The sequence below is a fragment of the Hakea prostrata genome, unplaced genomic scaffold, assembly GCF_041222555.1.
Source record: "Hakea prostrata isolate BN-2017 unplaced genomic scaffold, UWA_Hpros_2 contig_204, whole genome shotgun sequence".
In the NCBI taxonomy this organism is placed as follows: domain Eukaryota; kingdom Viridiplantae; phylum Streptophyta; class Magnoliopsida; order Proteales; family Proteaceae; genus Hakea; species Hakea prostrata.
Window position 1 is genome coordinate 12,152 of NW_028291323.1, and position 14,727 is coordinate 26,878.

At 38.9% G+C, this 14,727-nt stretch overlaps 1 pseudogene; it reads left to right on the forward strand.

Annotated features, from left to right (window-relative positions):
- The first annotated feature begins 10,814 nt into the window (after positions 1–10,814).
- On the forward strand, positions 10,815–13,413 carry LOC148998653 (asparagine synthetase [glutamine-hydrolyzing]-like; annotated as a pseudogene).
- Positions 13,414–14,727: the final 1,314 nt, after the last annotated feature.

Here is a 14,727-nt window from a genome sequence, read left to right on the forward strand (position 1 = left end):
AACCGAATCCCTCCCGAGCGAACCGGATCCAGAAGATGGCTTGTCGAAGAAGATAGATTATTCGGTTGCAAGCATGCCCTAATCTTACTTATGGATTAGGGTAATCACCCTGATGACAACAGACTCAAACTGACGGCTGCGGATAATCATCATCAAAGGGATAACTATCGCATAACCTAACGGTTATCTCGGGAGTCCTCTACTAGCCCAAACTAGTAGAAGTCTATCGTTCAACGGATCTTACTAATGAGATCCAGCGACTACCCGAAGAAGGCTCGAGTGCATCCAACGAAGGAGATTCAAAGGTACACTCTATATAAACCTCACTACCATACAAGGTGAGGGACGGATCAATCGATCAAGGAGAATACTATCTGAGACTCGGGTGACACAACCAACCCCCCCCCCCCCCCCCCCTCGGAAACAAACTAAAAGACCCAAAACAACCCCCCCCCCCCCCTACCCCCCCCCCCCCCCCCCCCCCCCCCCCCCCCCCCCCCCCCCGCGGGCGCGCCCGTGTTTGATTCACCCCCCCCCCCCCCCGCCCGGGGGGGCGCCCCCCCCCCGCCGCCCGCCCCGCCCCCCCCCCCCCCCTCCGCGGCGGGGGGGGGGCGGGGGGGGGGGGGGGGGGGGGGGGGGGGGGCCCCCCGCCCCCCCCCCCCCCCCCCCCCCCCCCCCCCCCCCCCCCACCCCGCCCTTTTAATAGAAAACACAAAAGGAGTAAAGGATGAATCAAACTGCCAAAAACCCCACAAATATTTGCTCAAATCCTAAAAAATCCTAAAATCTGCAAAAACAACATACGACCTAAGGTAACTCCAATTTATGTGTGCAAAATGCATGCTCTATGCCCTAAGATTTCACACATAAATGTGCTCATTAGATAACAGGGTACCTCCTTCTATAGTTGGGTCCTCTACGAAGTCAAGTTACTATAAAAGTAACGGATGAGCTCAGGATAAGCTGGCTCATCTAAGTAGCATGCAACTCCATCCTAGGCTCCGAACCTTTCCTCAATCTGGGAAAGAGTCACAGGGTGACGCTCGACAAATCACCCATACTTGATTGGTCGATTGCAGAAGAAGTGGTGGTAGAGGAACTCCGCCTCTATAGTGCCAAATAAGTCAAGACACTATACTCCTTGCCTACAGCCTCCACCCCTATCGCGTCCACCCATGTGACCACAACCCTCACCAGGATGAGCCATCTAATTTTAAGAGAAAATCATAGGAAAATAAAAAGAAGTGAATAGTGGATGAATAGTGTTTTTATGAAAAAATCGTCAGATGGAGCGAATAAGATATAGATCTGAGCCAAAATGCATGGGAAAGTAAAGACAATGTTGTGAATGAGGTAAATCTACAATAATATTCAAACTCCCACAGACGAAAGTGTGAGAAAATTCGAATCAATAAAAAATCTAAGCAAAATCTCATGAAAAGGGTATGTAGAGGAAGATTACTTATGATTTTGCAAATAAAACATCATCGAATCTAGAGTTCATGCGTCTCACGGGTCAAGAACCACCTTAGAAATGTAGTAAAACCTCACTCCAGAGCAAGAGAGACAAGAAAGAGCAACAAAATGAGGAAAAGAGGGGGGGGGGTGTTGTACTTTTGTGCGCCCACCGCCACCCACACTAGTCAGACGGACTAAAGTGGTTCGGGTTCAATTGGCAGCTTTATGGGCCGTGGGATCGAAATAAGTCCACTTAGTCTGGTTCGTGCCCACTTTTGGGGTTGGGTTAACTAGTCATCCAACCAGCCAGCCTCGGGTCCCCCCTCTGATTTTTTCTCAAACTCTAGAGACTTGGCGGTCAATCGGGTGCGACTAGTAGAGCAACCGGTCCTTCCTTGGAGGCCCCTTCTATGCATTTTTTGAGACCCGAGACTTGGTGGTCGAATGAGTTCGACTGGCTCATCTGACCAGCCCCAGAAAAGGGCGTTTCGAGTCAGGCATTTGAAGGGTTTCCCATGCATGTATATGGTTCAAATGGATTGTTTGCTTGGATTTAATGCAAGAAAATGAGTGTTTGAGCTTGTGTACTTGTGAGTTGAAGAATGATGGAATTTTATGGTTTTGTCAGGATGGTTATTTGAGAAACCAAATTATCAAATATGGCAATGCTAGCCGTTCCAATCATGAAGAAGGAAGTGGAATTCCTCTGCCTAATATCAAAACACCTCTCCCTCCTCAAGGTTGTGATCTACCCAATGCACCACCGGTGGTCATGACAGAAGATGTGTAGAATGTCATGACCAACATGATACAACAACAACAAGCACAAATCAATTTGCTCATGCAAGGGATGTTGGTAATGAATCAAGGGAATCTGTGAAACCCAGCCCTAACCTTGACCTGGAAACCCTATTGTTTGTAGGTCCGACAACCCGAAGTAAAGCAAGAAGTCAGTTATGGGCCATCCCAGTGGAAGACTTGGTGGCTGGCTTGGAATCCATGAGTGTTGATGTCAGTGTTCCATTTATGGAAACGCAACCCTGGTGAAGATGGAGTTAGTTGATAGACTTGGAGTGCTCTCTGTAATGGTTCGAAGGCATTTCTACCTACTAGGTAAGTCACTTGGTGTGTGTGCAAAACCCCTTTATGTTTGGATTTAATCTGAGCCTTCATTTCCCTGTTTTGGACTTGCTGTCCTGATTGGTCGACTCATTGGTTGACTGGACCAGTCGACCAATGGGATCTGATTTTTGCTAATTAGGTCTTTGCTTGCTCTATTTAAGTCCAATCTCGAGCCTGCTTCGTATTTTCAGCCTCCAAACTCTTTGGAACGTACCAGAGCCCTCTGCAAGTCATCTCCCTTGCATCCTTGGTGATTATCTTGATGGATCTTCGTCAAAACTCGTGCTTTTACACAAAAAGGTATGTGATTATCCTCTTCTATGTGTCATCTTTGATTCTTCATTATTTTTATTCCTTTTCTAATTGAGGACAATAGTAGTGGTGTTGTATCTCTGTTGCAACCATCACTATACTCTTTCCCTCTTTTTCCTAAGGATCTAAAGCTTGGTGGATGATCTTCAGCAAGATCATCACTCGCTTTTGAAGGAAAGCTTGTATTCATTCTCTTTCCTTATTTAGGTTGATGTTCTTCAGTCTTAGATCTAATTTTCTTGAAGATCTAAGCATGCTTTTTATGATTTCTTTATCACAATTAGTAATCCATCATCTTATTGTTCTTGTCCATGATTTTTACTATGAATTCTTCAAGAACCATGATTGATCTAACTATGGTAACTTTTTGTTTCCTAATTTGTAGCTTGAAGACTTGATTTGATTAGTGTTTTGGAGTCCTCTATATACTAGTATACTGCCATTGTAGTTTCCCCCTTATTTAGTACCCTTTTGAACCACCAAATTCATTTTCATATTCTAAAAACTCTGATTTTTGAAGGCCACTGTCTCTGTTGGTCGACTCATTGGTCGACTGAGGCAGTAGACCAATCAAATCGACCAATGAATACAGCAACCTCATATTGGTCTGTTTTGGATGTTTTGATATCTTTCCTTCTAGGAATCTTTCCTAATATGTTGTATATACTTGTTTAGGACTTTCTTCCCAAGTTTAGTCAAGGTTTTACTTGATTCCCTAAGATCCTTTGCGAGTTATATAAGGTAAGGATGGTTATTTCCTTAACTACATAGATTACATGTTCTAGTTTCTATATTTGAATCTTGTTAGTTTATTTCCTTAATTAGATGATTACACTGATATACTACTGATGCATTACCTTGATTACAACAACATTACTTGTTTATACTAAATTGATTCATGTGTGATTTACTTACCAAATATATGCAAGTTGGATGTTATTATTGATTTCTTTCCATATAAGAAGTTGCCATATATGTGATGTTATGGATTTATGTTTGTGTATGATTAAGTATGGTTTGGAAAGGAGAGGTGTCCTTTTGACACTTCTGTCCTTGGACAACTACGGGAATATTATGGAATGTTTCCGAAGATGCCCTTTGGACACCTTCCTAAACTGTTGGATGACATATTTAGGGCTGTCTAGTAGTGTTTGGCTAGGATGTCCCGTTATGTCAGACCCTAATCGGAGGGGTATTGAAACCAAACGACCCGTGGTAGCAATGGGGATTCATGGGCGCTCAAGACCAGTAACCAACCCGTGAGAGGACAGGAATCACATTGTGGGGACCATTTATCGGTAGGGTTGCATATGGATAGACTTGGGCTCATGGGCGCTCAAGACCGGTAACCAACCCGTGAGGGGACGTGAGAGCTTCCCGTTTACCATATGTGAATGACCTATAGGGTTGATGAGTCCGTAGTCTGGGACTATGAGGACTCTAGTGTGAAGGATACCAGAAAGGATCGCCAGGGGCGAGGAATGGACTAGATCTGACTTGATGTAACTAAGTAGGAGACTTGCATTTGGCTAGGCTTTGACCCTGACATGTGCCGGTACTTAGACCAATGGTGATGTGAGAGAGTGGTGACTTAACCCCCAGCCATGGAATTTCCCAAGGGATGCCGGACCACTACCAAAAGGCGTTGTGTGATGAGACCTTCCTAAAGAAGTACGGTGCTACGACTTAAAGCATGTCTGCCAATAGAGACCAGCATACATAGAGTTAGAATCATATTGCATCGTGTTTCATATCATATAGCATTTTACTTTGCTTTGAAATCTTGCCATTTATGTTGTTATGGATTAACAGCCTTACTGAGTTTCTTTGAAACTCATTCCTTTTGTACAATGTATTGTTAGATTTCTTTACAGGGTTCGAGTATCATGACTGCTCGTATGAAGAAGCGCAAGGAGAAGAGGCATATTTCCAAGAAGGTGATTGCGGTTACGACAATTACATTGAAGATTCCACGGGTGGTTATGCTGTGTAAGATGCGTAGTCCGACCATAGAGTGGAAGCGCCCTTGCGCCATTTTTGAGATTTATACTTATAGAGATGTTGTCTATAAGATTGAGAACAATGTAGTTACTTATTGTACCTGCTATTGGGATTAGTTTTCATTCCTTTTCTTTTAGTACTACTTTTTCGTTGGTTGTAGAGTGGGATTTCGCCTCACTTTTACTTATTGATTTAGACAATTTTGGGTGTCTTTCGTACTCTGATGATATATGATTTATTCTTTCCTTATTTGGATCTTTTGTTTATCTTTTGCACATTGATTATTTATGTTCATGATTATGTTATTGTCTATGTGGGAGGTTGATTACCTCGATACTTGATCTTCGGGGCTGTGGATCACACACTCGGGTATGCCAGGTATGTGATTCATAGTCCCAAGGATCAAGTATCGAGCAACCATGCCTCCCACATACACGATAACACAATCATGAACAATAATAATCAAGGTTAAAGCATATAATAAAATAAATCATGAATAAGATAAGAATAGATAATCAGAGTGTGGAATAAAACGATACCAAATATAATCGAAAGGAAGGAAGTGAGCGGAAATCACTCCTTTAGTACACAGCGGAAAGTATATCAATCAAAGTTAAGTTTACATATCCAAGTCTTTAAAAGAGTATAACAATATAAAAGTCTAACCTAAGGTCTCCTCGGTCTTATACAAGATATCTTCATAGGTATAAACATAGGAGACCAAACACAGCCTTTACCACACTAAGGTCGAGCTAATCCTGGTACGGAGGGTAACCACCCTCATGATCTTCACCGTGACTTTCATAGTAGCCAAGACCTTCAGAGTAGTATGAGGAATCCGGGTCCGTCTCGAGGAAGGAGCCATCAAGTTCTTCAATACCTGCAGAGTAATCTAGCAAAACAATTGCACAAAATGAAACGAGTTTGAGAGAACTCAACAAGGCAGTTATTCCATAATACATAAGTCATATGATACAAAATGATATGAAACAGATGATGCAAATATGATTATAACTCTACATATGCTAGTCTCTATGGTAGACATGCTTTAAGTCATAGCACCATACTTCTTTGGGTAAGTCTCGGTCACTTAGCACCGATTGGTAATGGGTCCTGCATCCATCTCGAACAATCCATGGCTGGGGTTTTGGTCACCGCTCTCTCACACTGGTCTAAGTATTGGCGCATGTCAAGGTAAAGCCTAGCCCAATGTAAGTCATCTACTCAATTGTATCATGTCAGATCTGGATATGTCCATTCCTCCCATCCCGGGATCCTTTTGGGTATCCTTCACACTAGAGTTAGCGTATCCGACTCTCTCACATACCGACTCATGAACCCTATTGGTCATCCACAAATAGTAGACAGGAAGCTCTCACATCCTCTCACAGATACGACTCACCTGTCTCGAGCACCTATGAGCCCAAGTCTAGCTATTTGCAACTCTACCAATGAATGGCCCCTTTCGGGTATCCGCAATGTGATTTATGTCTTCTCACGGATATAACTTACCAGTCTTGAGCACCCATCAAATCACACTATTACCACTGGTCGTTCGGTCTCAATGTCCTTCCGATTCGGGTCTGATACAACAAGGACATCCTAGCCAACACATCTAGACAAGTCCTATGTATGTCATCCAATAATCCGGGAAAGTGTCAATGGGCATCTTCGGAGAACATCCCATACTATTCCCTCCAATGTTCAAGGACAGAATGTCAAAAGGACATTCTCCAATCCCAAATCATACTTATCCAATCACATTCTCAGTTTCATCATATCATACATACATGATACTTCATCATATTGAAAGATAAGTCATAACATCACATAATCAATCATATATGAAATTGACAAGAAATAATAATCATGATAAGTAAGAGTATGTAAACATGATACTACTGTCATAAGGTACTTATAGCAGTCACATGATGTTTTAAATACTTCAAGGAATGTAAATCTACCACATTTCCAACATAGCGGCAAGATTCACACAAATCATGTAATTATGACAATAACCATTCTTACCTTAATCGAGTCAAATCTAATACCAAGGATCACTTAGAATAGTCCTCAAATCAGTGCTTGCACCCTAGACAACATATGTGCAACATTAGGAAAAGAAACAATCAAATCGGAGATCAAACGGAGAAAATAGAGCAAATACAAGGTTGTTGTACTCAGCTGGTCGACTGACTAGTAGACTGACTCAGTCGACCAAGTGAACAGTGCGGGGCTGAGTAGTGAAATTTGATCCGAAACCTAGCTTCCGGGGCTCAGATCTATACAAAACTTGGAGGGATTGTTAGGAACAGTATAAGAACACTATCTAGAAAGTAATTAACATAATCTAATGGTCTAATTAGGAATACCCAAATTGAAACCCTATGTTCTATATGCTAAACATCAATAATTGAAATGAAATTGGTTGCAATGGTAAGGAACAATGGGGAATCAGCTAAGGGGATGATAAGAAGTAGATGAGAATCATAAACTAACAACAAATCAGACCTAGCATACATATACAAATCAGTTTAGGTCAAGGAAACAAGTTGGAATGAAGAGAATCATGGAAATGCAATGCTAAAGATCAAAATGGAAGCGTAGCATAGCAAGAATGGAATAAACTAATGTAAATGAAAGGGGAAACACATGACTAGGTGTTTGCAAGGTTGCAACACCTTAGTTATGGTCTCAACACCAAGAAAGAGGAGAGAAAGGAATATAATAGAGGATGAGAGAGAGAGAGAGAGAGAGAGAGAGAACATATCTTAGAAAGGAAGTTGGAGATGAAATGCTGATTGAAGCAATGATCCTTTGCAACTACCAAGAACTGGCTTTGGGAAGCTCCCTCCTCATTCTCTGGAGTCCAAATGATTAGGGTAGGGTTCTATTGACGAGGTCCCAATAAGTAGGCTTAAAATAATCAAGAAATTTGTAATTTTCGTATTTAATAACCAGTTGGTCGATTGATTGGTCGACTGGGTCAGTTGATCAAGCAATCGCTACATTTTGATTATTATATTGGTATCATTTTCCTCACTTTGAATATATGATTATTCTCTGTATCTTATCTTGATCTCTACGATTATTGTGGTATAATATTGATTTAGTCTTGTTCACAATTATATTATTGTAAATCTGGGAGGTTGGTTTCTCGATACTGATATTCGGGGCAATGGATCACATACTCGGGTATGCCATGTAGGGTACCTGCTAGGTGGATGTGACACCAAGCACCCGGTCGGTTGGGCAATGGGATTTAAACCCTGTTTTGCCCTTGGCACCCTATAAATAGCCATCCACAACCTAATTTCGCATTATTATTTTTAGGGAGGTTGCTATGGATTGAGTAAAGGTTGTGTACACGTGGTTGGTGGTGAAGAACCCTCGATTCACAAAGAAAGCTTGGATCTTGCTTTGACTTTCAGATCTTATAGAGGTTAGCTAAGCACTCTCTTATTTTACTTGAATTCTATGTTGATAGAGAATAGTTTCTCTGTCTAAAATTATGTAGTAGTGAGTTGGAGTGATTAGATCCTTTTCCATCGATGATCTCGATTGGATCATGCCAACAAATGATTTTTATATCTAAATCAAGGGCTAATCTTGTCGAAGAAGATGATGTGGATTCAAATCATTCTACTTCTGTGATTTGATGTGTGGTGACCTCTTTGGAATTTTAGGGACGAAATTTGGATTTGGATCAATCCAAAATCAGATCGAAGATGGGTCATCAGAAGTCTGAATTTTGGACTTGGAATTTTGTCCAAGAGTGGAGCGGTCACGTAGGTCGGTCGATTGACCCAACCAACCACCTTAACCGACTGACCTACTTCCAAAGGCCATATTGATGTTGTTCTTGCTTTGTTTTGATCTCAGACCTTGATGAAACTTCTTAATCCTAATCGAGGTGATCTCTGAGGTCTATTGGAGTGGTTATTTAAGAGATTTAATATGCTTTTCCGTGATATTTCCGATAAGACAGGTAAGGGTGCAATTTCATGTATGACTGGATTTATGATATGATGATTTTACTTCTTTTCTAAGAATAATCATACTTTTTCCACTTCTTGTGGTTACTGTTGTACATCTTTAGATATGAATATTTTGTCATGTATTATGATTTGAACATTGTATCATTTTGTTTATGTGGATGATATGTTGAGTGAGTGCTAGCCACTTCTTGAGTGACTAGCACCTTCATGGTTGTTGTCCTACATTACTAGGAGGTCTAAAGTGTATAGTTACGTACCCCCACATACTACTACCCTTTCGGCAAGGGTATTGAAGTCAAATGGCCTGTGATGATAGTGATGTGACTTTGTTTCATCCAACAACGGTTATCAATTCGTGAGGAGATTTAGTGGTCCATTGCTGATCATGCAATGGTAGGGTTGGGATTATGGGCATCCAAAAGACGACTTGGGTGTCATGAGGAGAAATGGGAGCATCTGACCCAACAATATGTAGATGACCGTAGGGTTAGGGAATGGAGTCCAATAGAGGTAATCAATCCGTGAGGATTCTCATTCCTAGGTGGAGAAAGATACTGAACTGAGTTGGTTGGTGCCATAGGGAAGGTACATAGACTACACTTGCATTAGGCTAGAATCACCAACATGCGCCAATACTCATGCCAATGGTCGTGGTGAGAGAGTGTTGACCTAAACCCCAGCCAGGGTTGATTGACAAAGACCCCCTTGCCCAGGATCCCAACAGAGGTAGCCATTTCGTTAGGGATCAGAGACTTGCATATTTAGCTATTAAGTGCATCCGTATTTTAACATATCATTATTTCATTATTGCTTGTCACGTAATTGTGATATCAAAACATACATGGGATTGTTGCCTTACTGAGTTCGTTAGAACTCATTCTTGTGGAATATGTCTGTTTTCTTTAGATGACTATAATGAAACAAAAGAAGTTCCATATGAGTGGGAGAACACCTCTGAAGAGGTATTGGAGGTGTTGATGGGATTTGGTACTGCACAACACGAAGCTTCCTACGGGTGCACGGAGTTCTCTTATGACACCTATTGACAAGAAGAGAGCCCAAGTTGTCCTAGAAATTTATGAAAAAGGGTCTTATAATCCACGGATCTAGAAATACGAAATAGAGTACCCTTTAAAGGAGAAAACAAATAACAAGACATAACTTTGATGTTTCCTTTTTGCTTTCGCTGATTCATACATTTGATACATTCCTTTGATTTATTCTTGATTCCATTCCAATACTATTTCATTGGATTTTTGGTACCTTTTATCATTTTTATTTAATTAGTGGATTTATTCTTGCTCATTGATTTTGGTGCTATGTATTTATTATTATTCATAATGTGAACTTGATATTGTGATTATGGAATCACACCCACGGGTTGTCGGGTGGGTCCGATACCGGCAGGTGGGGTGTGACAACATAAGTAGTGAATTCAAATCCAAAAGGTTAATCAAACTTTGACAACTTTACATAAAGACATAGTTCGAATTTTTAAGGGTGATAGTGGAAAAGTTGATAGATAAATCATCGTTATTATCACTCAATAGAATCAAAACGTACATAAGATTTTCACCTCTCAATACCGAAATGTAGTTTTGATACTTGTCACCCAATACATATTAACACCCTAAGATTAGTATACGAAGTTTTGAGTGACAAAGAGGATCCAATTAAAATGTTTTGGAGTGGAACTGTAAATCTTTTCTTAGGCATCATTAGTTGGAAACTGATTTATTCCTTCAATCAAAATGTCTTTATTTAGGTATCTCCTCAACGGTGGAGAAAATTAGTGGGATTTCGGTATAAACAAATAACCTCCTTGACAATGCCAATACATATGAAAGCTATGATAAATACTATGTCAAAGCAAAATTTTCATAAAGAACTTTACTAGTACGTAAAACAAGCTTTCGGTTAGAAATGGCTTTGCTCAAGCTCCACTTGGTCTTTGTCCTACTCATCTCTTTTATCTTCTTTGCTCAATCTGCTGGTGAGTCTTTCTCTACCCAATGTTTACAGAATTCTTTTTTGTTGATTTCATTGTTAAGAGTTTAGTTATTTATTAATTTTTAATTTAATGTGAACATACATATGAAGCAGAAAACGAAACAGATATTGGCACTGGAAAATGTAACATCATTGGTCCATGCGAAAGCCCTGTAGACTGTAACGATCTCTGCAAAAGCAAGGGCCTCAATTTGGGTGGCAGATGCCTTGGAACCCCTTATTCATCAGATGGTCTTTCAGATGGTCTTTGGACCTGTTGCTGTGAAACTACCAAATAAGTTGATTTCAGCCCCAAAAAATTGTTTGGGTGTGAGAAAGAGTGTGAGATGTTCTAAATAAAACTTTTGATATGTTTAATTTCTAGTTAATTTTGTATTAAATCATTACTGTGTGAGAATGGAATCAAATGAGTGGACCGACTCATAACAGTCTTATCAATTTGTAAGTACAATGGCTACATTACATTTTAATATTGATTTATTAATTATACAATATCCAACTCTTTTTAAACATATTCTTTTAAAATAAAATAAGAAAAAGTATTTCCAAGATTATCAATTATTATATTGATTGCCCATTTAATAATAAAAGATAAAAAATTTAAATTAAATTAAATATTAAATTGAGATCAATTAGCTTCAAAATAGTTCATTAGTAGAGATCCATGTTCTTTGTGTTTTCCTTCATAGTGAGATTCCTCTCAATTTTGTGACTACTTAGTACTTGAATTCCTATATAAACCAAGAATATTTACAATTCACAAAGATTTAACTTGAAATTGAAAACAAGCAGAGTTCTATGTTCTAAAAAAAAATGCATTTTATTTTCCGAAGGCCAATACAATTGCAGACAATTTGTTGGGAATACCAATACGACAAAGACTTTCACTCGCATTTGTATTTATCCCAATTGTGATTATGTGTACCAAATTTGATAAGAACTGAATGAAACTATAACCTCAAAGGGTTTGCTCAGTTGGTGGACGACCAACTTCTTTCACTATTAGGTCAATAATTCGAATTTCCTTAGCACTAACAACCAAGCTTGTTCCGTACTTAAAATATATACAAAAACTCTCCTAAAGATGTAGTCAAATGCACATTAGTTGGCTCAGATGAACCTCAGATTAAAAAAAATTAAATAAATAAATATGGAACTACATGAAACTATGAGATAATTTACTAAAAGCAGTATGATATCGAATACGGTAGAGTTGCTCGATTAGTAATGACCAACACCTCTTAGTGAAGAAGTCGTGGGTTTGCCTCTCGCTGGTGGTATATATGATATCCTCATCTCCAATATATAAAAGGCTCCCTCCTCCTAAAAAACAGTTGATTCAAACCTACCCTAATGGACCGAACCGAACAAGCCCCTCAAAATTCCAAAATCTTAAATTCATTCGCAAAACCCATTCTTCTTCCAAGGATGAGTTCTTAGACAACTGAGAGCTTCGATAGGTTGCAGGTCTCACTTCCTTTTTGCTTCAAATCCCTTCAAATGCCTGATTTCCTTCAACCATTCCGCCATTCCGATTTCCCCCACCTTTTAAACCTTCAACCTTTGTCGTCGCTGTGATTCAGGTGTGATGCGAAGATGATACATTAATCCCCTCCCCTTTGGTTCTCAGAGGCTATTCCATCAACTCTACATGATCCACTAGTCTTCAGATGGGCCTTTGAAAATGTGAGACTACTGAACTAGTTCGATTCTTTCTATGTTGGCCTTGAGGTACTTTCATTAAATTTTTATGATACGGAGATGCTATGAAGATCAAAGTGTTGGTTTTCTGGATAGTTGTTAAGACTATAAGTCCTTGTATCGCTCAGGGCTCCCCTGATTTGAAGGTTGGAAAAGAAGTTGCTGATTATTTGGGAACTATTCACCATTTCAGGTATTGATCTGAGATTATTTTCATTATCAAGTTCACCTAGAAGGATATAAGCATTCTTTGTTCTTGCAGATCAAACCTAAACATAAAGCTTCCTCTATATTCACTTGGGTTTGTGTTATGATGGTATTGATGCCATCTGAGGATGTCATCTACCACATTGAATCATATGATGTGACCACAATCAGGTTAAGTACCCCTATGTTTCTGATGACTCGCAAGATCAAATCACTGGGAGTGAAGGTGGTCCTATCTGGAGAGGGCTGTAACAAAATATTTGGTGGATGCTAGATACTTGTTTTTTTTTAAGGCACCAAACAAGAAAGAGTTCCACCGTGAGACATGCGCAAGGAATAAACTTCAGAAAATCAACATATATAACAAAAGCATTTCCAATTTCAATTTGTATATTGATTAACTCACTCTGAAATCTGCTTGAGAGAAAGGCCCTTCACAAATATAATTTGCCTGAGAGGCAATAAAGCAACTTCAGCTTGGGGCCTCGAAGTTCGGGTTCCCTTCTTGGATAAGGAGTTCATTAGTGTCACAATGAGCATTGATCCGAGTGGAAGATGGTATGTGGGTGCAGATCATTGTACACATTGTCCTTCAGAATTTTGAAATTTCAATTAATAAGGTTGGGAATGGGACAGTTACTTCTCGAATGCACATTTACATGTACAAATACCCAGCATGGTAGGTTATTTATCATCTTAAATTCAGACTTCTGAGTTCAGCTTTTTGGGCTTGAATGCTGAAATTTATTTTGTAAATTTGATATTGGGTAAGGGCAAGTTTATTAATATTTAAACATGGTTTGAATTCTAGAAACTAAAAGTTCTTCCACCTTCTCTTCCCCATTAAGACAACTTCAAACAATTTGATGTCCATCATCCAAGGGTGGCAAATGGAATATTTTGTTTCAAAATTAATTTAACCACCATGCTAAGGCTCTTTTTGGTATCAATTATCATTCTTAATTATGAAGTTTTTTTCATTATTTTAAGTTGTTTGGCATCTATTATCAGTTTTATTTTTATTTAAATAATAGAAAAACTTCCAAAATCTATAATGAACTTTTTGTCAATTACGGATTATGGTGAAAATTTTATTCTCTTCATTTATGCATAAGTTTACTTAAAATTTTATAGTTAAGATGATGGTAAAATAGTCAATACACATTTTTTTTTTAATCATACTTTTCCCCTCTTTTTTCACTTGTTCAGTATTATTTTCTAACAATTTTTTATTTTAACACCAAACTTATGTTTCATTCCATAATTTATTTTTGATAAAATTCACCAAACCATTTTTCATTCTTAACAAACAATGAATTCTTGTACTTTATTCTTTTAAATATGCATAATAGAGAATGAGAATCGATACCAATGCTTGGTAGCTTTGACTAAGTGGCTAGAACTTTAGTTTTTTCTTGAGCTCTATGCTTGGTTTTAGGTGAATCCTTAACTCAAACCGAAGAACACCTAGATATTGTTTAGGGGATTGTAGTTCGATTCCATCTAATACTTCTTCCATATTAAAAAATGTTTTATCTGTAATATATGTGGAAACAAGTCTTTAAATGAAATATTTATTCGGTTCCATTACTCGCATATTCTTTGCCACTATATTGCTTTTCACCTTGGTAATTTGAATCTTGACTCCAATATTAAGTTCTTCTCTGTTTACTGTTTTCATGATATCTATATCACAAGTTAATATATAACTTCATGAATGAAGGGAGGGACCAATAAATTAAATGAGGGAAGCGTGCATGAAACTAGGATGGTTGGCCAATATTCCATTTTTTCCCCCACTTCCTACCTTCTTATCTCAAATATTCAAGAATATTTATTTCTTGAAATTGTACTTGTGTCATTCTGATTCTTGTATATGAAGCCTTTGTTTCTAATGTGGAAGATTTTTATAAGCAGC